Source organism: Amblyomma maculatum, chromosome 1 (assembly GCF_055883805.1).
Source record: "Amblyomma maculatum isolate TAMU_Amacu chromosome 1, ASM5588380v1, whole genome shotgun sequence".
NCBI lineage: Eukaryota > Metazoa > Arthropoda > Arachnida > Ixodida > Ixodidae > Amblyomma > Amblyomma maculatum.
Window position 1 is genome coordinate 439,806,302 of NC_139344.1, and position 23,874 is coordinate 439,830,175.

Sequence of the window (23,874 nt, forward strand, 5' to 3'; positions counted from 1 at the left end):
TGCCAAGCTAGTACTTCTCAGCCTACTTCCAGGCGTAGCCTGGTTAATTTCTTTTGTTAAGTGGAAGCTACACGATACGTTTATTTAGTGTGCGTACGGAATATGTATACTGAAGGCAGCACATACACACACACCTTTTAGTTACTTTACTTTGCATCCCAAAGTCTAACAACAAAGCTTGAGTCCCCTTACTTGGCAAGCACTCGCAGATTATGACTAGTAGCTTACCGGTATCGCTCAAGAGGAAAGTATACAACAGTTGCATCTTACCTGTACTCACCTCTGGGGCTGAAACGTGGAGGCAAACCAAGAGGGTTCTCCTTAAGTTGAGGAGAACGCACAGGGCTATGGAGCAAAAAATGGTAGGGGTAGCATTAAGAGATAGGAAGCGTGCAGAGTGGGTCAGAGAAATAGCTCAAGTTACTGACATTCCAGTGAAAATTAAGGCGAAGAAATGGGCATGGGCAGGAGATGTAGTGCGAAGAGAGGATAACCGATGGTCGCTTAGGGTAACAAACTGGATTCCAAGGGAAAGAAAGCGTAGAAAGAAAGCGTAGTTAGAAAGTTAGGTGGGCGGATAAGAATAGGAAGTTCGCAGGGGTCACGTGGATGCAGCTAGCACAGAACCGGGTTAAGGGCAGAAATATGAGAGAGGCCTTCGCCCTGCTGTGGGTATAGTGATGCTGATGATGATGATGGTGACTTGCGTAAGGGCATGCCTACTTTTGTTAAAATCTTGTTCTATGTTTCGTGCGTTTTGTTGCTTTTCGATATCTAAAACTGACATTTTCAATTTTTATTTCTTATTCCGATTTGCTTTCTTGTTTTCTCTTATATAATTATTTTCTCAGCAGTTGTGATGAGGTGACTGAGCGCACCTCCGCGGGTGGCATTTTGCGGACAACTTCCGGCCTCAGCTTGCGCCTCGTGAGCCACATAAGGCTTTCTTACAACGGTATCACTGATTGGTCAGTACAATGTATTACTATATTCACCCTAATGGCGCATATAGAGTGCTGCTCAAGCAACGCTGTCCACTTTTATTTGCAGAGTCATCCCCTGCTTCTGTGACAGTCGCACCGAACCGCTGCTGGTCGTTCAACCGCACGGAACTTCTCCGCAAGTGACACAAGGTCTTAGAACGAAAAGGTGAGGAGGTGATGTAACAACTTTCTAGAATGAAGTCAGTTCGAAGCGGCTGAACCCCTCCAACTGCCGCAGCAAACCACACATCGCCAGACGCCACATTACCCAGTTTATGCAATGCATCTTAAATGCTGTGGAGACTACTTTGCAACGAATATTCACATTCGTCCGGCGTGCATTGCAGGCGGTGGTACTTTACTCATTTAAGGAAATTCAGCAGTTTTATTGGCTGCTGCTTGGGTGGGCTTCCCATTGGTTAATGTGTGCAGTAAATATGGCATAGCACCGCAAGCTCGGCAGCAGTTCCATCGTCTGTTCACGACATAGCTATTTTCTGGACAAGCGCCTATATTCAAGGCGAATTTTGTTGAGAACAATATTATTGCGAAAGGAATACTACTCGCACATTCAAGCCTTCGCGTGATCCGGTAGCAGTGAAGTCTTACCCACGTGACGCTTTGACGTCACACCCCACGTGACACACGGGCTGGCAGGAGCTGCCAACTTGGGTTTCTCGTTTCACATCGGACGGTTATGTCACAGTCAGCCTGCTAGGCCCTGCCATTCACGTTACCCCTAAGGCCACTAAGGCATGTCCATATGGGTTGGTTAAACCGGGTTTTTATATGTGGGCTGAGGAAGAAAAAAAGAAAAGAATGCACGGTCACCCGCAGCTAATGCTTTTGCTCAATATTTGGTTCAGCAGCGGTGAACCCTTGCAAGTTTTTTTTTTCCCGCATAGCCTGAGATAGCACTATGACATGACCGGAAACTGATAGAAACTTACATACGACGTGTCTCCTCCGTACTAAAGACGTATCGAGGAAAATTAATACACCAGTGATTTCCTTTCAGGAGGCTTGTACTTTATTTTTCTGGTCTGTTGACATCATAAACGCACCTTTCGTATGCGGCAAACATATATATATAGCTACTTGGTGCGAGCTTAGCACTAGCTTTGAAATCAAGCTTTTGCTTCGCGCCTGAAGGTTACATAAATTTCATCGATATGCTCTTAACAGATTCTAACAATTTCCCATCGTTGTTTGTCTAATAAATTCAAATTTATCTCCCTCAAAAAGGGTTAACTTTATAACCTGTGAGATTTTTCTGCCTTTTCTGATGTTATTTGCTTTTTAAAACGTGTTAGCCTCCTATTTCTCGATGTAACCAATTCTTGTGCTTAGATGGTATAATTTCCAGCCATTTTAAAGCCACCCTCATCATCCAACTTCTTCTCCAAGTTTCCGACTTCTCCAAGTTTTACTTCGCTCTCAGGTTCAAGTGCAACTGGCTCCGAAACGTCCTTAGTAGTTTTCTCCTAAAAGGCCAAATCGGGGAAGAATGGCCTCCTATGATTCTTCAGAAGCTGCTCCGAGCTGTTCGAGAAGAGGGAGGAAAATTGCTCCTGGAGAGCTGCTGACACAGCGGCTTGTTTTAAGTTTTACAAAATCTCCTTGCATCGTAACCAATACTATGAGTAAACAGGCACTGCTCATTGGTACGCTGTCGTATCCAAGCGCATTCTCCCGTAAACTCGCTCGGAGAGACGAAAGAAGAGTTTACAATATCCATAGCCACTGTTTGTCTGTTCGCCGAGTTGTCGCAAACGCAAATTTCTCTTCGCAGTTCTTTGCTATCTGCCCTTCCTGTTTAAAGCCATCATCATCATCCGCCGAAATTTTGCACACCGCAGGGCAAACGCCTCTTCCTTATTACTCCAACTAACCCAGTCATATGTTAACTGCATCCACTTGACAGCTGCAAACTTAACCTCATCCGCCCACCTTATATTCTGCCTCCCCCTGCTGTGATCTCCTTCCCTTGGAATCCGATTTGTTACCATTCACGAGCATCGGTTATCCTGTTTTCTATTGCGCCGTAGGAGTATGGCCGGCAACTCCCGTCACCAGTGTCATGATCAACCGCTATCTGCTCCCTTGATGGTAGAGATGAAACCGAGGCAGCTTCTAAGTTATTAGCAAAGGCGTCTTTATACACAATGTACAGGGCATTTATTACAGCAAAATAACTAACTTAACCAGATTGCTGTTCCCTTTTTATTCCCGCTGCATTAAGAAGCAACTCCATGACGCAGTGTTGAAGGTTCAAACAACTTTGTATATTAACGACAACATGAACAGTTTTTCTACATCTTCTCTGTACTTGCGTAATGTTCATCTTCGTGTTTTTGCACCTTTCGTGTTTTTTTTTGTTTTGTTTTTTAATTGTTGCCCCTCCTGCCAGGACCCTTCACAGGGTCTGCAGTATGATGAAATAATCAGGCAATAATAATGAAAACAGACCCTTTGAAATCATTTGGGTTGTGAACACACGTTTGAGGAAATAAGGGGATCATTTAATTTTTTCTTGATCTGCATCCTACTGTTAGCGACGAAACGCTCGTCATAATAGGCTACGCCTCGAATGCACAACACAAAGCGTTCGCGTTTCCGCTGAAGTCTCTCCCAATAAGCGGCAGAACATTTAGCAGTATTCGGGTGGTTTGCCTCGCTGCCCTCAATTTAAGCTCTGGCTGTTCCTTCCCCTGAAAACCTTTCCCTCCTGTTTCTGCACGAAAAAACATGCGAGCACGACTTAGATGCTTTACTCAACGACTTGTCCCTCTCCTTACGTTTTGCGCACCAGTAGCGCTTTTGCTCTGCATAGGCGCAATTCTACTGTTGCGATCATCGTCGCTCCTTTTACTTTCGTGATAGTTCCAGCTGTTATTTTATCGTTCGATAGCAACATTCGTTCTTGCGACTCCCTTTCCGCTCTTTCGGGTGGTAACAATTTGGTGCTCTCTTTCTTTTCTCTTTTGGTAGCTGGTGCCGCTACTTGGCAGGTGGCCAGCACCTCGATTCTCCTAAAACATAGCCAGTTTTATCACAAGACGGTGTAAGCATGTCGGTGATCTGCTGCCTAGCTGGCTCAAGATTACTTTCTTCCTGAATGTCTTAAACGCACTTTAGTGCAGACCTTTCTTGGCTGCAGTTACATCGACAACGTCCGTCAATTCTTTCTCTACACCGTCAACCAGCGCTTTGGTTTTTACAGGCACTGAATAACCACTGTTCTATGCTGATATGAACGCTGTCGCAGCTCTTTTCGTTCTTCGACTGCAGCCCGCTCTTAGCAGCTGGCCGTAATCGTAGCAAATGTAGCGCGGCCGGCGTCGTCAAAGTGCGGCGCCGCGTCTACATCGCTGCTAGCAGTGCATGCCTCACTCTCAGTCATGTCCAAACAAGGCTCGCTCTCGCCAGCCCCGAGCTAGACATTTTCTCTACCGATTAGCCACTCAAGTTACCCCGATTTGCCGGTGTGCGCATCGCTCAGCTCTAACCTGACGCGAAGTCAGGTTACTTCTACAGTTGGGACGCATCGGATCGTGCGCGAGCCACGTTAGAGTTCGTAATAGGACGGTTGATTTCACAAATGCAACTCAACGCTCCAAGGCATAAACGATCCTGTCTCCTCTCTAATTGCTCGCTGCCAACTTGCTAAGTGTGGCTCTCTACAGCGTCCGCGTCATGGGTCTGCCTTCGCTGATCAAATCTGATGTGCTGCGAAATTTCCACGAGCATCACTTCATTTTTCTGCGTGTCACGATTTATGGCGACGCCAATTTCAGAAATTACAGCTTTGTCATCTTCTGGCACGACTTCGCGTCCGCGCCGCTCTCCAACGTTCTTTTGACTCAGCAACTGGTTTCATCCCTGTCAATTCCCCACTTTTATTTGGTAAAGCTGAATCCTTTACGGTTATAAGGATCGGCGTGAAATTCACCTCATCTGATGGCGTCACTGCGCTTTAGTTGTCGATGGAGCCGGTGCCAATTTTATCCGCTGCCGGTGGCTCGACCAAGGTAAATCGAGACTTTCTTATTAGAGGCTCGATCGCCTCGCTGATGCTGTCGGTATGCTCGGCAACTTCTCCAAGCTGTATTTCGCTCTCTGTTGCAAGTGCAACTGGCTCCGAACCGTCCTTAGCAGTTTTTTTCCTGAAACGCCAAATCGGGAAAAACTGGCCTGCCCTGATCCTTCAGAAGCTGCTACGAGCTGTTCGAAAAGCGGTAGGAAAATTGATCTGGGAGGGCTGCTGACATAGTGGCTTCTCTTTTTTACAAACTCTCCTTGAATCGTAACCATTTTGGCCAACATTGCTCCTTGTCACACTGTTGTATCGAAGCTCATTCTCCCGCTAACTCGCACTGGAAGACGAAAGAAGGGTGAAAAATATCCATAGCCGCTGCAGAGTCTCGAAGTGATATACACTCTTTGTTGTTTACATAAACTTTCTCTAAAATTGTCAGGTGTTTGTCTGTTTGCCTAGTTGTCGCAAACGCAATTTTGTCTTCGCAGTTCTTTGCGATGTGCTCTTCCTTCTTTCAGTTATAAGACTTAACAGTTTCCGTTCTTGAAAATAACTTCACATCGTTGTCCTGCTGGGAACACCGTTCGCATTTTGAGAGTCATTCTGTCATTCTCTTATCCTTTTTTTTTTGTAAGAGACGAGTATTTCCCGGACTTCCGAGTCGTAAATGGCTTCCGTTGTTTGGGCTTCCTGAAAAAAAAAAACATTCTTTCTTGTGTGCTTTTTCCACGCTAACGGCTGTGATGTGCAATCATCGGTGGATGTAACATTATTCCGCTAATTCTGCTGCCTTGTTTAGCTTAACCTCATTTAGCCTATTTAGCACTCAGAGTCTGGCATCATCATCGATTCAGCGGTAGAACTGCTCTAACGCAATGCATTCTATGGCTTTATCGCGGTCATCGTAAACCTCTCCGCCCTTGAGCCACTCAACTAGGTCGGATTTAGACGAAACGAAAGGGTGGCGCAGTGGTTACGGCGCTCGACTACTGTTCCCAAGGACGCGGGATCGAATCCCGGCCTCGGCGGCCGCTTTTCTATGGAGGCGAAAAACAAGGCGCCCGTGTGCTGTGCGATGTCAGTGCACGTTAAAGAACCCCAGGTGGTCGAAATTTCCGGAGTCCTTCACTACGGCGTCTCTCATAGCCTGAGTTGCTTTGGGACGTTAAACCCCACAAACCAACCAAACCAACCAACGAAACGAAAGTCAAGATGCGACTTTTTGCCCATATGTGCATACCGGAAGCTCTGTCGGAAAGCTTCAGGCGACAATCTGCATTTCCGCCGTAGCGCTTCCTTTGGAATCCCTACAAATATAGGAACTTTAATTCCTCCACAATAAAGTACAGGGGCGATTAGTGGTGCGTATGCAGGAACGCGCATTTATCCGCTCTCAGTTGCGCTTGCTTGCCTGGCCGTCTCGTTACACTCGAGAAACACGGCGTAATCGCGACGCTCTGGCGCCCGTCATCTCACAAATTAGGGTGCTTCGATGCGGAGAGCGGGCGCTCATCGAGGCACCCTATCACAAATGCAGGCAATGCAACCCTAGCGGGTTGCATTGCCTGCATTGTTTCCAGTGGCACTCGGGTTCAAACCCCGCACCTCCCGCAAGCGAGCAGGAGGCTCCAGATACGTGTAGCATATAGGCACCTGTGAGCACGATTTTAGTTTTTAGGTGTCGTAATATAGACCGAATGAGGAATTGCTTCTCCCACAGAACGTTGTTATTTTGGAATGTGCTAGCGAATGCATAGCACACGCATCAGCAGCAGCAGCAATAATAATAATAATAATTGGTTCACAGGAAGGGAAAGACGCAGTATCTGTCACACTTGCTATGTGGACACCTGAACCGCGCCGTAAGGGAAGGGATGAAGGTGGGAGTGAAGGTGGAAAGGGAGCCGTAGTGGAGGGCTACGGAGTAATTTCGACCACCTGGGGATCTTTAACGTGCGCTGACATCGCACAGCACACGGACGCCACTTCGTTTCGCCTCCATCGAAACGCAGCCGCCATGGTAGGGTTCGAACCCGGGAATTCCGGACAGTAGTCGGGCGTCTTACCACTGCACCACCCCGGCTTTTTTTTTCATATTGCATGATTTGGTACAAATACATCAGTAAAAGAACGTGGTTGCCATGCCCTTTGGCTGCCAACCATGTCTAATGGACTTTCATTACCATAAGTTCGCCCATCAGACTCAAGACCACCTCCGCAGCATCTTGCTGCTTCAAAATTTCTTTTAGTTTATACACTTGTTCAACAAAACCATCCTACTCCTCCAAATTTGTGAAGGCCCAATAGCATCATGAGGTCATACTGAAAATCATTATTAACAGTTGTCAAGTACCGAATTCCACATGGCGTCAATGGCAGGTCTTTTTTAAGTGTGCTTTGTAACACATCCCAGTAAAACACCGCATCCAAACAATCCAAGAACACGTGCTCAACTGTTACAGGTTTCCTACATAGTAGGCAATTTGAGCCCCAAGGTACAAAAAGGCCCTTTTCTTCCATCCATGTTTTGACTGGGAGGGTTCCTGTATGCAATTTAAAAAAGAATGTTTTTACGCCCGGTGCAACAGTCATGTTTTTAACTCGTTTGAGCACATCTTTCCCTGGGCCTTCAAAGTACAATGGAGCTGGGAACAATTGCGAAATAAGATCCTTGTACAGTCGCTTAGGGGGTACCGTCTTTAAATACTCTACAGAGTACCTCACACGCAAAAACTTGAACGACCACACCACTTCTCGCAGGAACCTTGACACAGTGTATCCCCGAGCAGAGCATGAAGAGACTATAAACTCTCGAATTGCACTGGACAGCATGATTTGCATGTAGGTTCTCACAAATGCATCTTTTTGGTCACGTAGGAAACAAAACCTTAAAACCATCTGCCGCACATATAGATGCATGAGAGACAACCCTCCGTCTTTAACTCGCCGAAAGAGATTATCTGTGCTAATTCGTTCCCAGTTGGACGACCAAATGAAGACCGCAAATACACGATGGAACCTTTGTTTTCTCGAGAACAATACGACACTTGAAGTCAATACATTATTCTTGCCACCAAACAGGTATTGCATACAGTCGCACGGGCGAAAATAGAGAGGTAACGTCCCATCCATCCTTTCGTCCTTTCCCGTATTTCTTCCGCTTTTTCATTCCAGTAATTCGTATATTCTCCGTATTTGTCCATCGGGACTCCCAAATAAACTCCAGGCTTTGTAGCCCATCTTACTCCACAGAAAATGTCCGTTTCCTCTTCCCATTCCCCACTCTAGACTCCAAGACTTTTCTTTAAATTAACAGCACTACCAGTCTGCCTGCAATACCTTTTTGTCACTTTCAAAGCCTCCGAAACGCTTTCGCGATCTTCACAAAAAGCGCCACATCATCAGCGTATGCAAATATTTTCACTTCACATACTCCCAGCTTAAAACCGCGGATCTATTCGTTAGCAATTACCATTCTACACAATGGTTCCAAATATATAGCAAAGAGGAGAGGAGACAGTGGACATCCCTGCCGCACAGATGCTCTTACATCAATTCTTTCAGATAACACTTTGTTAATCATAAGGCATGTAGAGCGACATGCATAAGCCATTTTAACTCCTTTCAATACAACGGCACCAACACCAATATGTTCCAACAAACAGTACAATATTTCATGAGACACACGATCAAATGCTTTTTCGAAATCAACTTGAACCATGGCCACTCTCCTGTTTGCAGCATCGCAGCACTGGAACACACTACGCGTTACATGAATGTTATTAAATATGCTTCTGGTCTTTATTCCACATGTTTGATGAGGTCGCACAATATCTTTTCTAATGTATTGCAATCTCTTAGCTAACACCTTCATCAGAATTTTATAATCAACATTTGTTAACATGATCGGTCTATAGCCTGTAACTTTTAAAAGCATAGCTGGCTCATCAGTCTTGGGAACCAAGACCGTATGCGCGTTCCTAAACGACGGTGGCAGATAACCCACATCAAAGCACTCCTTGAAAAGCCTATAGAGCATGATAGATAACTCACTTTTAAGGCTCTTGTAAAAGGCCGCACTCAAACCATCCGGACCCGGAGACTTTCCGACGTTCAATTCATCAATGGCCTTTTCTATTTCCTCCACACTTATTTCGTTCTCTAACTCCTCAGTAACTTCTTTGCCTAATATTGGCATCAGGGGCAAAAAGTTATCTCTAAACCCTTCTTCACTTGGTGCTTTACTCGAAAACAGCTCACGGTAATGTTCCGCGAAGGCGCTCGTAATTCCGTCTTGCTCATCATGCCGCTGCCCCTTGTATTCAGTAACCGTTATCTCGTTCACGCGCGCATATCGCTTTTCATCAGCGAGGGCGCGTTTTGTTGGCGTCTCGCCTCCGAGCCATTTTTCCATGGGCCCACTTATCTTAGCGCCTCTGTACTTCTGGGCATCCAAAGCTTCTAGCCTAACTTTGATGCCTTTTATATCATGCATGGACATACCTGTCATTCGTTCTTCTTCACGCCCTAAATATTTTAAGAGCTCTTGCAGTTGCTTTTCTTCTTTCTTTTCCTCATACTTAATAATGGAAGAGCGCTCAATTGCATTCATTTTAACCTCCTGTTTAAATCGTTCCCAGGATTCAATACAGCCTGTTTCGCTCTCATAAAAAATAGCAATGCTTTCCTTAACTTTTCCTAAAAATAGTTCGTCTTCTGTAAGCCTCGAGTTTATTTTCCACAAGTCCCAGTTCATTTTTGATTTACACTGCTTCGTTCCGCCCAGCGTGACCGTAACTAAGCAATGGTCACTAAATGACACTTGCTTTACTTCATACTGTTCACAGGTAGGCGAAAACTCCGGCGAATCATATATTCTGTCAAGTCGCGCGTGACTACTACATTGAAAATGTGTGAAATGCACACGTTTTTCACCATTCACCAGGACTGATACGTCCTCTAAGCTGCACTCATTGAGGACGCACTTCAGCAATTCGGCACTTTGGTCTTTTCCAACATTTCTATTCGAATGATCCTTAGAGTCTACAACACAGTTGAAATCTCCCAAAAATATAAGCGCACGACTGCATTCAAGGAAAGGCACCAGCTGCTCAAAAAAGTCGCACCGTTCGTTTTGTGTCGTTGGTGCATACAGGACCACCACCCTCACCGCACAGGTTTCGTACTTGATGTCGCGCACGACGAAACGCCCCCTTGCACAAGTTATTACTTGCTCCACTGCTATGCCTACACTTTTCCTCAGGAAAAGACAGCAACCTGCCGACAAACCGACTGCATGGCTTACGCAAACGTTGAAGCGTGACCGAAAACCAAACACCATATCTGTTTGCTGCTCATCCTCAACCTTTGTTTCTTGTATGGCTACGATGTCTAAATCTAGTTCGCTCAACAAACGATTCAACTGCACTTGCTTCCGTATCGAGGCGAGCCCTCGGACGTTTAGAGTGCACACTTTTAGCGGTTTTTCCAATAAGCCATACTCTAAACCCAGCTAACAAACACTGACTAAAGGATCACTTCTTCAGTCTCTCGTCGCTCACTCGTGACGAGGACCGCAACGCGGTTTGCGATCAGGCTAACTTGCCTTTCTTAGCGCCTTCCACCCTCCACTGCATTTCTAGTCGACGCAGTTCCCGTTCTGTAGCTGGTACCTTTTCGTAGTCTCGTGGTCTCTTCATGGAGGCGGTTGTCATATCCATCGGAGACTCAGCAACGCTTCCTTCCGAAGTTCCTTTCGCTGTTGGCTGATCTGACTACATAGCAGCCTCCTCCCCCTTTCCAGTCGTTTCTGCAGCGAGTTCGCTAACTTGTGTCGTCCCTCCGCCGGTGGTGTGCTCCGGCTGTTGGACATCAGGTCCCTCTCCGGATCCTGTAGGGGGCAGGGCTCCAGCGTTCTCCAGTTCCTCCTGGTCCATGATCAACTCGCTCCCGTCGTCTTGAGGGGGCACAATACCCGTGGCCACACGGGCTTACGTGCGGACGCATCCCTCCTGGTCGTGCTTGAAGATATGACACGAACTACATCTCGGAGTGCGGCAGTCACGTCGAATGTGACCTGTCTTCTTACATCTTAAGCATATTGGTGGCCGTCCAGGCACCACCACTAACACAAGCCCTCCGTAAAACTTGTACATGTGGGGCAAATCATCGATCGAAAGCCCCTCTTTGAGCACTATTTTTACTAGCCGAATTGTCGATTCGGCCTCTTTAAAACCCGGGCTGTCCACTGCTCATAAGTGACTTCTTTCACATCTCCAAAGTCTTCGAACGCCCTCTGCACCGCTTCACTCAAAACGCAGAAAGGCACCCAGTGCACCTTGAAAACCAACTCACGCTTGTTCGGGTCGATGACCGCACAGTAGCGTCTCTTCACTTCCAGCGCGCCTTCTTTCAGCAGGCGTTCCTTTGCTTCTTCAGTCTTCATCTTCAGCATCCAGATATGGGACATTTGGAAGGGTCCAATGCCAGCCACATAGGGTACTTCACTGGCCTTTTCCAATGACTCACGAAAATCCTGTATGCGATAAGGCCGGCCGGCAATATCACAGTGAAGGAAAACCGTTGTCTTCATTGCTTCTCCCGAAGGAAACGTAGGTAGAACAATGCGATAGCCCAGTGATGGGCGTCGTTCGCCGCATCCTCAGCCAGACATGACCGATACTGAGGCACGCTCAGTGCACCACCCCGGCGGGGCACAGCAGCAGCAGCTGTGTCCAGATTTATGCATAATTTAAAAGCAGCCGCATCACTTTTTGAGAGCACCGCAATACGAAATGATTCAGACCTATAAAGGCCATATGTAAAGCATATGAAGTATTTTCCTTGTGCTGGTGTTCATTTGGAGTACACATTAGGTGAACGATCCTTACTCTTCATCTCAAAGCAATCAATAGGTAAATATTTCAAGAAATCTTAATGACGACGTCATGAACGGTGATAATCCTAATTTTCGCCATTTTGGCGTGCACCGAACGAAGTGTTATCTGCTGCAGCCAGAAACCGCTTCTAGAGCTGTGGTTTCTGTAGGTGGCGCGGTTGTTACTATTTCAAAGCAAGTGTTCCTATGTGGGAACATAAATATAGTGCCTAGAAGTATATTCTAGGCAATATAATAACAACGTGTCTGCACTTTTTATACAGCCTCACCCTGCGCCCTTCGTACGGTGTGTGTGCTGCTGAGAAGCCGGAATCTCAATGCGGCTAAATAGCGTCTACAATGCTTCAAAAGCCTACGCAGAAATATTTAGCCTGCTTTAGTGAAACATTGAATTCCTTGGAGCTCATCAAAATGAGAAACTGGCGCCGATGTAAACATAAAGGCAGTCGCAAGAGTTTTGAAATGAAACATACAAAGGCAGCAAAATACTTATAACATCGAATCTTCTTGCGCCGCTCGTGTGCCAAAAAAATAATAAAAACGGGATAAAATGGGGACACTTGGTTTTTGCCTTTATGAACATAATACGAAAGCGTGGATGGCTCCCCCAGCGGATTCATTTGCGGATTTTTAATCGCGTCAACTTCCTCCTCACCAACTTGCACATGCACCGCACTTGCAAGGGTAGCGGGTATAATATAAATTAATATTTCAAATCCCCCACTGTTTCGAGTGCTTTGCTGCATGACTGCTATACTGTATTTCCAAGCATACCTATGACAGATGCAATGTAGCAAACTTTTTCATAGTTCGAAATTGGCGTCCAATATTAGTTATTGCCTCTGTAATATCTCACTTACTATAATGCAGCGAATATATCACTACATTACAGGAAGCGTTGAACAATATGGTTATAAATCTCCGCGTTAACCAAGCTGTGCAAATGTGCCTGCAATTGCTTGACGCAGCGTGTCTGAGACGCCGACGTGTTCTTCGCTGAACATCCACAGTAAAGTTAGCGTAATAAAATGTTGCATAGCACCTTGTCAGGGCCCAGTTGAAGACTGGTCATATATCTACGCTTTGAGAAATGGCAAACGCGTTCAAATCGTACAATGCTGTCTGTATAACTTCACCGCTTCTATCCTCACATTTAGGGCATCGAAGCGGCGCTCAGCGAAACAATGCCATGTTAACATGGAATAACATTTAAGAGTCCACGTTGTTGAATGGATCTTGGTACATGCTTAGAGATTGGAAATGCGCAAAGAAAAAACACACACAAGAGGATCAGAAGGACGGGCGCATACGTTCTTGTACTCTTTTGTCCGTGTTTTTTATTGTGCATTTTTAATCTGTTAACATCGATGTGACTAAAAACATGTAAACGCAGAAGACGGGAAAAAGTGCCATTCCGCTTGAAAAGCCCTTTATGTCGATGGTCTGTGTTTTGTTCGGGTTACGTCTTGCGAAGCAATAAAAAATGCTGCCACCCACGATAAGACGTAAGACGCCCAACTACTGTGCCAGAGTTTCCAGGTTCGATCCCGACCACGGCGGCTGCGATTCGATTGAGGCAAAACGAAGTGGCGTCCGTTGTGGCGTCCTCCTGAGACGCACTGTGCGCGCCCGTCCTTTGCCTTTCCTTTCCCTCTCCCAGCTTTCACGGAAGTCATGGGACCGTACTGGCTGTGTGTATATATATATATATATATATATATATATATATATATATATATATATATATATATATATATATATATATATATATATATATATATATATATTTGATGGCTAATCGATAAAGAGGGCCATTCTTGGTCAGGATACCACGAGCGTCTGTCTGCATATCTGACATGGTGTCAGAAGTGGGATCAAAGCCAACCGCGATGTAGCGCCGCTGCAGCCCCGTCAACCGGCGACCGACCAGCAACCGCATTCAAGCGTTCCCGAGGCTAGCGACAAACAACGCTTCAGACTGGCGGGAATCAAGCCTCCGAGGCCTTTCTACTTCCATAACGCCGCGGACTGGCCTCCCTGGGTGGATGAATTTGATTACTACAGGTTCGCGTCCGGACTACACGAGAAGCCAGATGAAGTTCAAGTAAGGACTCTTCTCTATACAATGGGCAGAAAATAGGAGATTATTCGATCGTTAAGCGTCTCAGACGAAGAAGTGAACGCCCTCAGCTTCATAAGTCGAAGCTTCATGCTACTTCGTCCACACCAAGAATACAGTCTACGAGTGTGCTCGCTTTAACCAACGCAGCCAGCAGCTGGGCGAAACAGTGGAAGAGATTGCAACCGAGCTTAACAGGCTAGTAGACAGATTGGAGTTTAAGGACATGAAGGAACGCCTAATTAGAGACCGGTTCGTAGTCGGTCTACGGGAACATGCGTTGTCCGAAGAACTGCAGAGGGATCCGAATCTCACGCTGAGCATTGCTTTGGCCAAAGCGCGTACGAGCGAAACAGTGAAGAAACAGCAAGCTGAGCTAAAAGGGCACGACAAAGTGATTCCCAGACGCTTGCGTCGCCGCCGTTAATGTCTAAGAAAATGGCTTGTACAAACACATTTACACGCAGACAGAAGACTGCTAACTACCAAAACAGCTGTAGTTTCTGCGCCGGACCATCTTATCTGAGAAGCAGTTGCCCAGCGGAACAAGAAAGGTATAGGTTCTGTCGAAAGTTAGGCCACTTTGAAAAGGCATGCCCAAAAAAGAAACAAGCAGACTGGAATCTCGACGGCGTTTCAGAACCCGATAAGAAATTTCTCGGCACGGTCGAGCAATCACAGAAAAGCGCCTCTGCGCACTTCGTCAAGGTGCTGATAAATGACCACGACGTTTCCGTGAAAGTCGATGCTGGAGCGGAAGTGACAATCGTAGGTGAAAATGTTCCTTTCCTTTCTCGTTCCTTGGACCAAACGGGCAATCTTATCGGCCCAAGCAATGTAAACATCCGTACAATCGGAAAGTTTGTCGCTGAAATTGGTTGGAAAGACCCCCCCAGCCGTTCACACCAAAGTATTTACGTCGTGCACAATTTGCACACGCCCCCGTTCGGACTGCCAGCTATCAAGCTCTAGGAATTGTGCATTTTTTTTGGATGAGTTGTCGACTGCTGATGGCATGGTACGCAAATATTCCACAGTGTTCCTGGGGACTGGCTCCATAGCTGGGGAACATACAATGCTCCTCGTGCCAAATGCAGTCCCGTATGCTGTGTCTACACCACGAAGGATTCCTATGAAAGCAAAGGTCAAGGAAGAACTCGACAGGCTATAGCGAGAAGGAATGATAGAGAAGGTCAAAGAGCCGACAGAATGGTGCGCGCCTATTGTCCCCGTGGTGAGGCCGTCTGGAGTGGTTAGAATATGTGTCGACTTCACTCAACTGAACCACTTTGTAAGAAGGGAGCGCCTTCAGCTGCCAACACTAGATCAAGTCATGTGTAGCTATCAGGAAGCCAAGGTCTTCTCTAAACTGGACGCCAATTTTGGTTTCTACCAAGTACAGCTTTCCAAGGAGTGTCAAAAGGTAACCACTTTTATTTCGCCGTTTGGGCGGTACTACTACCGCAGGCTACAATTCGAAATCGCATCGGCACCAGACATTTTTCAAAGGCAGTTCTCGTAAGTCCTCGAGGTTCTAAACGGTGTGATGAACTATACGGAATACATTCTGGTGTACGGCAAGAACAAGGTGCAGCACGACAACCGCCTATGTAACGTGCTTGACCGACTGCAAGAGACGGGCCTGGCCCTCAATAAAGAAAAATGTTTCTCTGTTGAGCAGGTGAAATTCCTGGGCATTATTTTTGCTGCCAGTGGTGTGCGCCCAGACCCCGAGAAAGGTAGGGCCATCAAAGAGTTGCCAAAATTACAAAAATATTATTGTACGTTGACAGAGTACAAAAACATTCTTTACGGATATTTCGATATCGCTTTCCTTGCGTAACTTCCTGCTCTCTGAATCTTCCTTCTCTTCACTGTCGTTGTGTCAGAGTTTTAATGTTTCTGTACAAACTCCTTCATGGCCACACTATGTGCCCTCAGTTCTTAGAGTACATCCTACTGCGCGTTCCGCGAAAGAGCATGAGGGAATTCAGACCATTTCAAGTTTCTCCGTCTCTTCATTCCCATTCCCCCCTGGACAGAATGCAGTGGTTATTTAACTATTTTTGTCCTCACCTTGATATATTCCAAAACTCGCTCTGTTCATTTATATTGGATGTCCGTAGCGTTGCATTCTAAATCTAAACTGAATTTATCACATATAACTTCCATTTTCTAGCCTAAGTACTGTATTTATATTTATTTCACGTTTTGCTTTTTCTCCTGTTGAGTGCTGTTTAAAGTATCTTGATCTGCTTTTTATCCGCTTCTTTTTTATATTTAAACTTTATTTTCGAATCTTACTGTCCCGCGTTCAATTCTATTTCTTTATTGTATTTCCCTTTATTTATGGCCTTTGTTTTAAGTACGACGCACTTGTTGCGCCTCGCATGGTTGTTTATTTTATGTATATTTGTAATACTAAAATCAATGTCAGTTATTTGTTTTTTTTTCTCGATCTCTTGCTTTTTTTATGATGTGCTCTACAATTCTCTGACTGTGTATATGAGATGCTACTTATTGATTTCTTTCTTTCCCTGACACCTTTCACCTAAATTTCATGGGTTATTTGTTTCTTCTTTCGTGTTCTATCTGTGCGTGTAAAACTTGTATGTGCATTTTCATTTTTTTGTGCTGCAGCACGAAGACCACATGCTTGTTCCTGCGCACATTAATGATTGATTGATTGATTGACTATTATTCTTATTACTATTACCACCGAAAGGCGTTGACAATCAAAAACGTAAGCTGGTATTTATCGCAATTATTTTTGCATAGTTCTCGTCGAGACGAACAGCTCAGTACAACCCGCATGTGTCTACGACCAGGGATCTGCCAGATACGAAACCACCTGCGAACCCGAATTTTGACATTTTTGGACCTGCAAAGATTGATAGTGCGAAGCCCCCATAGTAGAGAAAGCATTGCAATTTTACGCGTATGAACCTACCTAATCGTTAAACGTCACTCCGGTCTCTCTAACACCATCCATTGGGTTACGAGGTTCGCTTAATAACATATCTGTATTAATATCTAAATTTGAGCACACCATCGATCACCTCGCCGGGGTGGCGCAGTGGTTATGGTACTCAATTACTGTACCCATAGATGTGGAATCAAACCCCGGCTTCGGCGGCCGCATTTCGATGCAGGCGAAAAGCTATAGCGACCCGTGTGCTGTGCAATGTCAGTGCATGTTAAATAACCCCAGATGGTCGAAATTTTGGAGTCATCTACTACGGCTTCTCTCATATCCCGAGTTGTTGTGGAAAGTAAAACCCCATAAACTAAACCAAATCACCACCGACCAGCGTTCGATCCCGGAGCATTAGCTGTCCAAAGCGGTTACGCACTGTGAGGGGTAGGCACGTTTGAATTTTACTCCTAGGTTTCAAATTCGGGTATTAATATTTGCAGCACGTAACCGCGACTCCTGTATCACCCCTGTCCTTCTGCTGCTACTAACTCATCCGCCATCATCATATTGTTATTCATATAGACCTTATGAAAAATTGCTGCCATCTATCGGCCGCCGCGCGCGTTTCCGCCATGTTCAAGGGTTGCCGCATTGAAGAGCGGCAAGCGGCATAGGGGGTCACGCAGCCGGCTGCGTTAACGCTCGTTGTTGCCTATAATATCGACATACTGATGTGCCCCTTGTTTTTCTCAAAATTAGAATAAGAGTATAGAAGAAAAGAAGCAGCAAGTTACATCCCTTGAGCTTTTTTTTTTTTCTTGAGGCTTGTGTTAATTTTCTCCCGCGTGGTTGTCGCGCTAGGCGCACTTTCGATCAACTGCGCGCCTGAATTGCAAAATATGTTATTTAGCTTGCATTGGAAGATTGCAAATCAGTACTCGGTGCAAAGGCAGACGAAATATATCGCCCACGGTATGTTACGTTTGCCTGTAGACGGACTGCGCATCGTTTTTTTGCATAAAAGATGTCCAAGAGTGTTGTTCCTGATTTCCTTTCCTTGTTGCACTAATTCTTCTCAGCTTTTAAGGTTTTATGCATGCAAGCTGTCAACAGATTTCGCCCATATGTGTACGTCCAAGTATCCAGATAGAACAGGTTTCGGCACTTCTAAGGCGCCAGACCGCTCTCTTAAATTCCAGCGCGAATATTCTAATGTCTTCACGCATTCGATTCATCGATGAATTGAACACAGTCGACAACGTCCAGGCTTCAGTTGCTGAGATGCGTCTCCAGAACACGACTTTCAAAAGAAATGACTCAGAGTATATACGTGGCAGCAACTGCCCCTACCGTTTAGCTGCTCTCGTCTACCACGCGTTCGCATGATTGTTGTTGCTATAGTGATGGCGATCACCGCGCTGTTAACTTTTTTCTATTAGTGCGAGGTTTTTTTTCTGCGAGTTGCGTGCATCGAAAAGGAGTTACGCTTTAGTCTTGACCACGCCAGTTTTCTTTTCTCCCAACCTTATCACTGAGTAATACAGTTTCTTCGCTTTACCTTCATGGTGCGCCATGAAAACAGTGTAATGAGGTAGGGATTGAAACTCTCAACCATTTGACACTACCTGCAGAGCAATATCGTTTGTAGCGAGCCTTACTGCGCTTAGCAGTGAGGTTTGCTACTAAAGCTATCGCAGTAGAAGCAAGAATGAGCGCACACATGTCTTCCAAATTTATTGTGTCTAAAAGTACCCAGCCCTATACATGTATGCATCACATTTTCTGTGTGCTCATTGCTTGGTACATTCTACTACTTCGCTGAATTTCCACTGGGAAATAACGTTTGTTGCTTTGCAATACGACACAAAACAAAACCCCATGCATCACAGTTGCACACTGAAAACATTTGTGTTCTTTCAGGGGTAAACTGACTGGACGCCCCATAAATTTGGACTTTCCAAAAATTCCATGAGAACGCAGTGCGATCAGTTTTTTATACAATATCTTCACAAGCAGAGAAAGCCATTTGTCCTCGTTAGCCCCCCTCCCCCCCTCCCCCCCTTCCCCCGCTGTCTCACTACTAAGCTAATCCCTGACATGGACAACAAAAAAGAATTGAAATATTTCAAATTCCGTCAAGAATTACGGAAAGAAAAAGAAAAAATGTGGTATTGAAGAGGAGAAAGACTTTGCTGCCAAAACCGCGCATATCACAAAGCACTGCTCGAATACGTGTCCACGAAGTAGCTTGACATTGCGAATGGATATAGGGCACACCTCTGCTGTATGACTTCGCCGGCAGCAGTATCTGTTATATATTGATTTTCACGAAATAGAACCACGATATGACGGCAACAGGAGTTACATATCAGGAGGATCACCGCGCACGGAATCACATCGTTGACCTGTCGCATTTCGCCGGCAGATTCACGTGGTTGTGGTTTTTAGCCGGTAACATATAGAATATGGGATCTGCTATATGGTTGATAACACGCTAACGAAATATATCAGCTGCTAAACGTTCAGACAGAGGATGGGAACAGAACTGCGCGCGCCTCACTGGGAACTGTGAAGGTCCATCAGAGAACTTTGTTTATTAGGCATCAGTACTATATTAAAAAAATAATCAAGAAACAACATTAAGCTCTTTCGTGCACGCGTAATGACATCGCAGACATGTTTTACACCCGGGAGCAATATCAATATGTTTTGCATTTTCATGACCGCGTATTTGAGTAGCGTATCGAGAAATGCCCCGGAGCAACAACGACGATTTTATCATTTGTAGCTGCGCTGTTACCACCGTTCGCAAGAAGTTTTGGTAGTGCAATATCGCTTCACAAATTAAAATTGGAATGTAGGCAGCGTGTACAAGTCAATCGTCTATTATTCCGTTTTTTTTTTTTTTGCTTTGAATGCCAACAAATACGCTGAAATCACAGCACAAAGCAGACGCAGCTAACGCGACGGCAGCAGCCGTGAGCGTAGCCGACGCACTCAATCCTTGAACATGGCCTCGCGTAGCGCGGTTCGCTAAAGGTCTGATAGATGACAGCAATTTTGCATAAGGTCTATTGTGATTGTACGTTAAGTGCTTTCACCCAGTTTTGATTTTTTTGCCTCTTAACGCTTCTTAGAGTGAACAATGAAGCCGGAAGCGTCGATACGATTTGCCATATGTGGTTACGTCGATGTACGGACCTACGTATAATTTACTCCTCAATATACCGGCCTTAATTTAGATCCTCAATGCTAAATCGTTTAAGCGAAAGTATGTGCTGCGACACTTCGTATTCCTATAGCTAAAACGGCGAAGATTATTTTTAAAGTGTATTTCGATGGAAGCGCGCTCGCCATAGTCGATTTCAGTCACGTACGAGTATTAATAGGCCGACGCTTATCGCTGATTAAATGCATCGCACTGCATGCGCGTCCTGTGGTAATCGTTTGTTTGAAGCCACTGTTGTTAAAACTGATACACTTGGTGGTAAACAAATTCGCTAAAACTTTTGGAATTCTCTTCAACTAGAGCAGCAGGAATCGCCCCGGGAGTAGCCACGGAAAAACCTAGACTATCGCCAAATAGAATACAAAAAATAGCAACCATTGCCTATGCATGATATATAATAGGTCGCTTTGATTATTTCTAATCTCCCGGTCGGCGCTGAGCTAGTTATTACTGAAGGTGGACCGGCGACCGGCGGCAAGCTTGAAATTTGACGCCATCGACCGATCGTCGGACTCATACAAATTTGTCCCAGTATACACGTGGATCTATTAAATGCTAGCTTAAACCAATGAAGATCTAGTGCAAACGAACACGGTGTATCCCCAGCAACATCAACAATAGCTAGGTAAGGTTAACGCACACACGACGTAAACCACCACTGCATAACTATACATAATCAGACATAAGATTTCCGAAGCATTGAAAATTACAAAGGTAACTTAAAGCATCGATAATAGCAGCACAGTTAACGAATCCAAATAAATAAATCAGCCTGCCAACCACCAAAGCACTAATGTGGTTTCCCACAAAATACATCCACCCACATGCTAATTTGTATCTAATATTGACCACTAGCCGCAATAGACGCGACAATGTTGCAAAAGTGTATGCCAATGCATCTGACTTTGTCGGGACGTGGTAACAGAACTGGCAGTATTGTCCAGCAAATGCATATATTGACCAGCGTCAGTGGAGTAACGGCTAACGTTCGATATAGCCATCCTTATTAATGGCAACGCCAATACCGGTGATAAGTAAGGTATGCTAATGTAGATCTGACATTGGCGGTCAATTGTAACAGAGCTGACAATGTCCGAATTATGTCATAGATTGCCCAACGTCGATGGAGTGAGGGCTAACGCTGTCCGTTATGCCATCCTTATCAAATGGCAACGCCAAAACCGGCGATACACCAGGTATCAGGACCCATCTTATCCATCCTCATAAAATGGCACCACCGATATTGTGAAAGTACCGTTTATGACGGGCCAATGTTGTTATCATTATAAATAGTCATAACCAATAATGATTGCCTATGGAATCTTCAGGGCCAGTGTTAGACGCGTTATAGAATGGCGCAACCAATACCAACAGTAGGATGGCAGCGCAGGGCCTATATGGGGCTGATTTTTTTCATCTCACGGACAATATGGGCCCATGCTCTTGTGCTGCTTGGGTGCTAACATTACGACACAAAGTAAGCAATAGATGCACACGAATATAACGACTGGCACCGCAATGTAATGCTCCAGCCGGATGACAAAGCCTGGATGTGGACCCCTGTCTTCCGCCCATGCACAGCAGAAAAACTTAACCGCTACTTTAGACCTTACACAGTGTTGCCTCGCATATATGATGTTACTTACGAGGTTGTTCTAGACGAAGCTGTACCAAGTTCTAGTCTTCAGCGCTCGTCTGACGTAGTGCAAGTAGTTTGCATAAAGCCGTATTTCAACGGCTGAAGGTCGTACTTCAACTCCGGAACATGTCTTTGTTGGAGCATGAATTTTTCTGCAAGACGGAAATAATCCCACCTGATGGTTTAGGTGGCGCATGAGACGAAGTTGGTGACTCTCGCGCGCTTCTTCTTTCAGCTCGGACTTGCGGTAGACCAGCTGTTGACTCCGTGTCTCTGCTCTATTAACTTCTCACGTAAATCCCTGTCTTCATAAAAAAACGGGTTAGTCTTGATGTAGAGCAATCTGGAAGAACATTGCTGGCTTACGCAGTTTTTTACCCTTTTGTGACTCGCAGGTTCAGCCTGGAACTTACTACACCCTCGTTAAGCTATGTCTTCCGAACCCGAGGGCCCTGCAGGCAAGCCCCAACGCTCTTCAAAGTCCGAGAGAGAAGTGTCCAAGCTGTCCTCGAGGAAGAAACGCAGTGCACCTGTCACGGTAACGCCTAAGGATGAATCTCACCAATCACAGCCTGCCGAGGAGGGCTCCAAAAGTGGATCTGCGATTAGGAGGCCGCGCAGAATGTCAGCGGGACCTGCCGACATTCGCCGCCGGCGCTCGTTAGCCGGCAGCTCCTCGAACCGTTGCTCAAAGGGCGTGTCCATTAAGGCTGAAAAAGATGAGCCATCAGGCGGCCCTGTTTCGATGCTCGCAAAGCCAAGCGAAGCTGAGAAGGGCCAAGCATTGTCTCTTCCCCACAACCCTGATATTGTGCCACCGCAACAAGCTTGGGACAAAGATTCTACGCACAGGCCCACGCGGCAGGAAGGTGCCGCATTGGCCTCCGGTGCATGTGGTGCTCCCTCGAGTGACGTGGCAAAGGAGGAAAACGTGGTGGACGCGGCGACCTCCACCGAGCCTCCTCGCGCTCCTGGAGTGAAGTCTACCGTAGACAACTTGGTCAAGGACAACCTGTTGATTTGCCCGCAGAGCACGGTGGCCCCTACAGACGATATGAAGGTTGCCGTGCCATTTCAGAAAATTTCGCCTGCACACCAGCCAGGTACTCGGACCAAGGGAGCCGAGGGCAAACCAAGGAAGAACGCCAAGCTGAGCCCTACTATGCTTCGCTTGCAAAACTTGGACATGAAGGACATCGTGAGTTGTTTGTTTGATATTTCTTTTCGATGTATCATACACGAGGTGTGGTAGAAAAGGATTCACGTCTGCTTCCAAGTAGGCAACGTCGAAATAAAATGATCTTGAAATAGATTTGATCGTCGCAAGATCGTTTCACCGCCATCTCCAATACTTTCCTGAGCTGGGATTTTCTTTAAATACCGCTGTATATCACCGTTAATGTAAGCTGTGGTCATTCGCACACTAACATATCGGTATTGTTCCGTTAATACAACAAATTGTAAATAGCGCTTGATCATTTCCATTACTTTCAATAACACAAATGTCTGTTGGCTATCAAGGTTGCTCTAAGTTTGTCTGCTGACTACCACTGACTTACATTGAATGAATACCTTCAACTTACCACCTACGACATTGAGAATACTATTACCATGTAAAGCTTATGCAGCAGCCTTTTAAGTCAGTATGTAACCTGCACAAGTCTGAAATGATCCTGCTAGAATCCGTCGATAACACGATTTGAGCTGTATGTGAGGACTCTATTACATGGCAGGGTTATTGAAAACTACAGAAAAGAAGATATATATTGCGCACTAATTTCTTCAGTGGTTTTGTAAGCACTGAGAGAGCAATATTTGTCACCCGGCGGCGGCGCCTCGTCAGGCGCATGTCAAACGCTTTTTGCCTCATTTACCTTCGAAGAATGGTCGTCCTGGAACCTCTCTTCATTATGGCACCGCCGTAGTGGTACAGTGGTTAGGTTCCTCGACTGCAGTGTCCGGAGATGCGGAATCGAATCCATGCTGCGGCGACCGATTTTCAGTACATGCGAAAAGCAAGACGCCCATGCCCAGTGCAATATCAGTGCAC

At 45.7% G+C, this 23,874-nt stretch overlaps 1 long non-coding RNA gene and 1 pseudogene across 1 annotated transcript; both read left to right on the forward strand.

The window, feature by feature from the left end:
* Window positions 1-871: 871 nt before the first annotated feature.
* On the forward strand, window positions 872-23,230 carry LOC146209537 (uncharacterized). Its single transcript, XR_014703452.1, has 3 exons — window positions 872-968; window positions 1,051-1,149; window positions 22,220-23,230. It is a non-coding gene; the product is annotated as an uncharacterized LOC146209537 (long non-coding RNA).
* On the forward strand, window positions 11,483-14,654 carry LOC146209538 (uncharacterized; annotated as a pseudogene).
* Window positions 23,231-23,874: the final 644 nt, after the last annotated feature.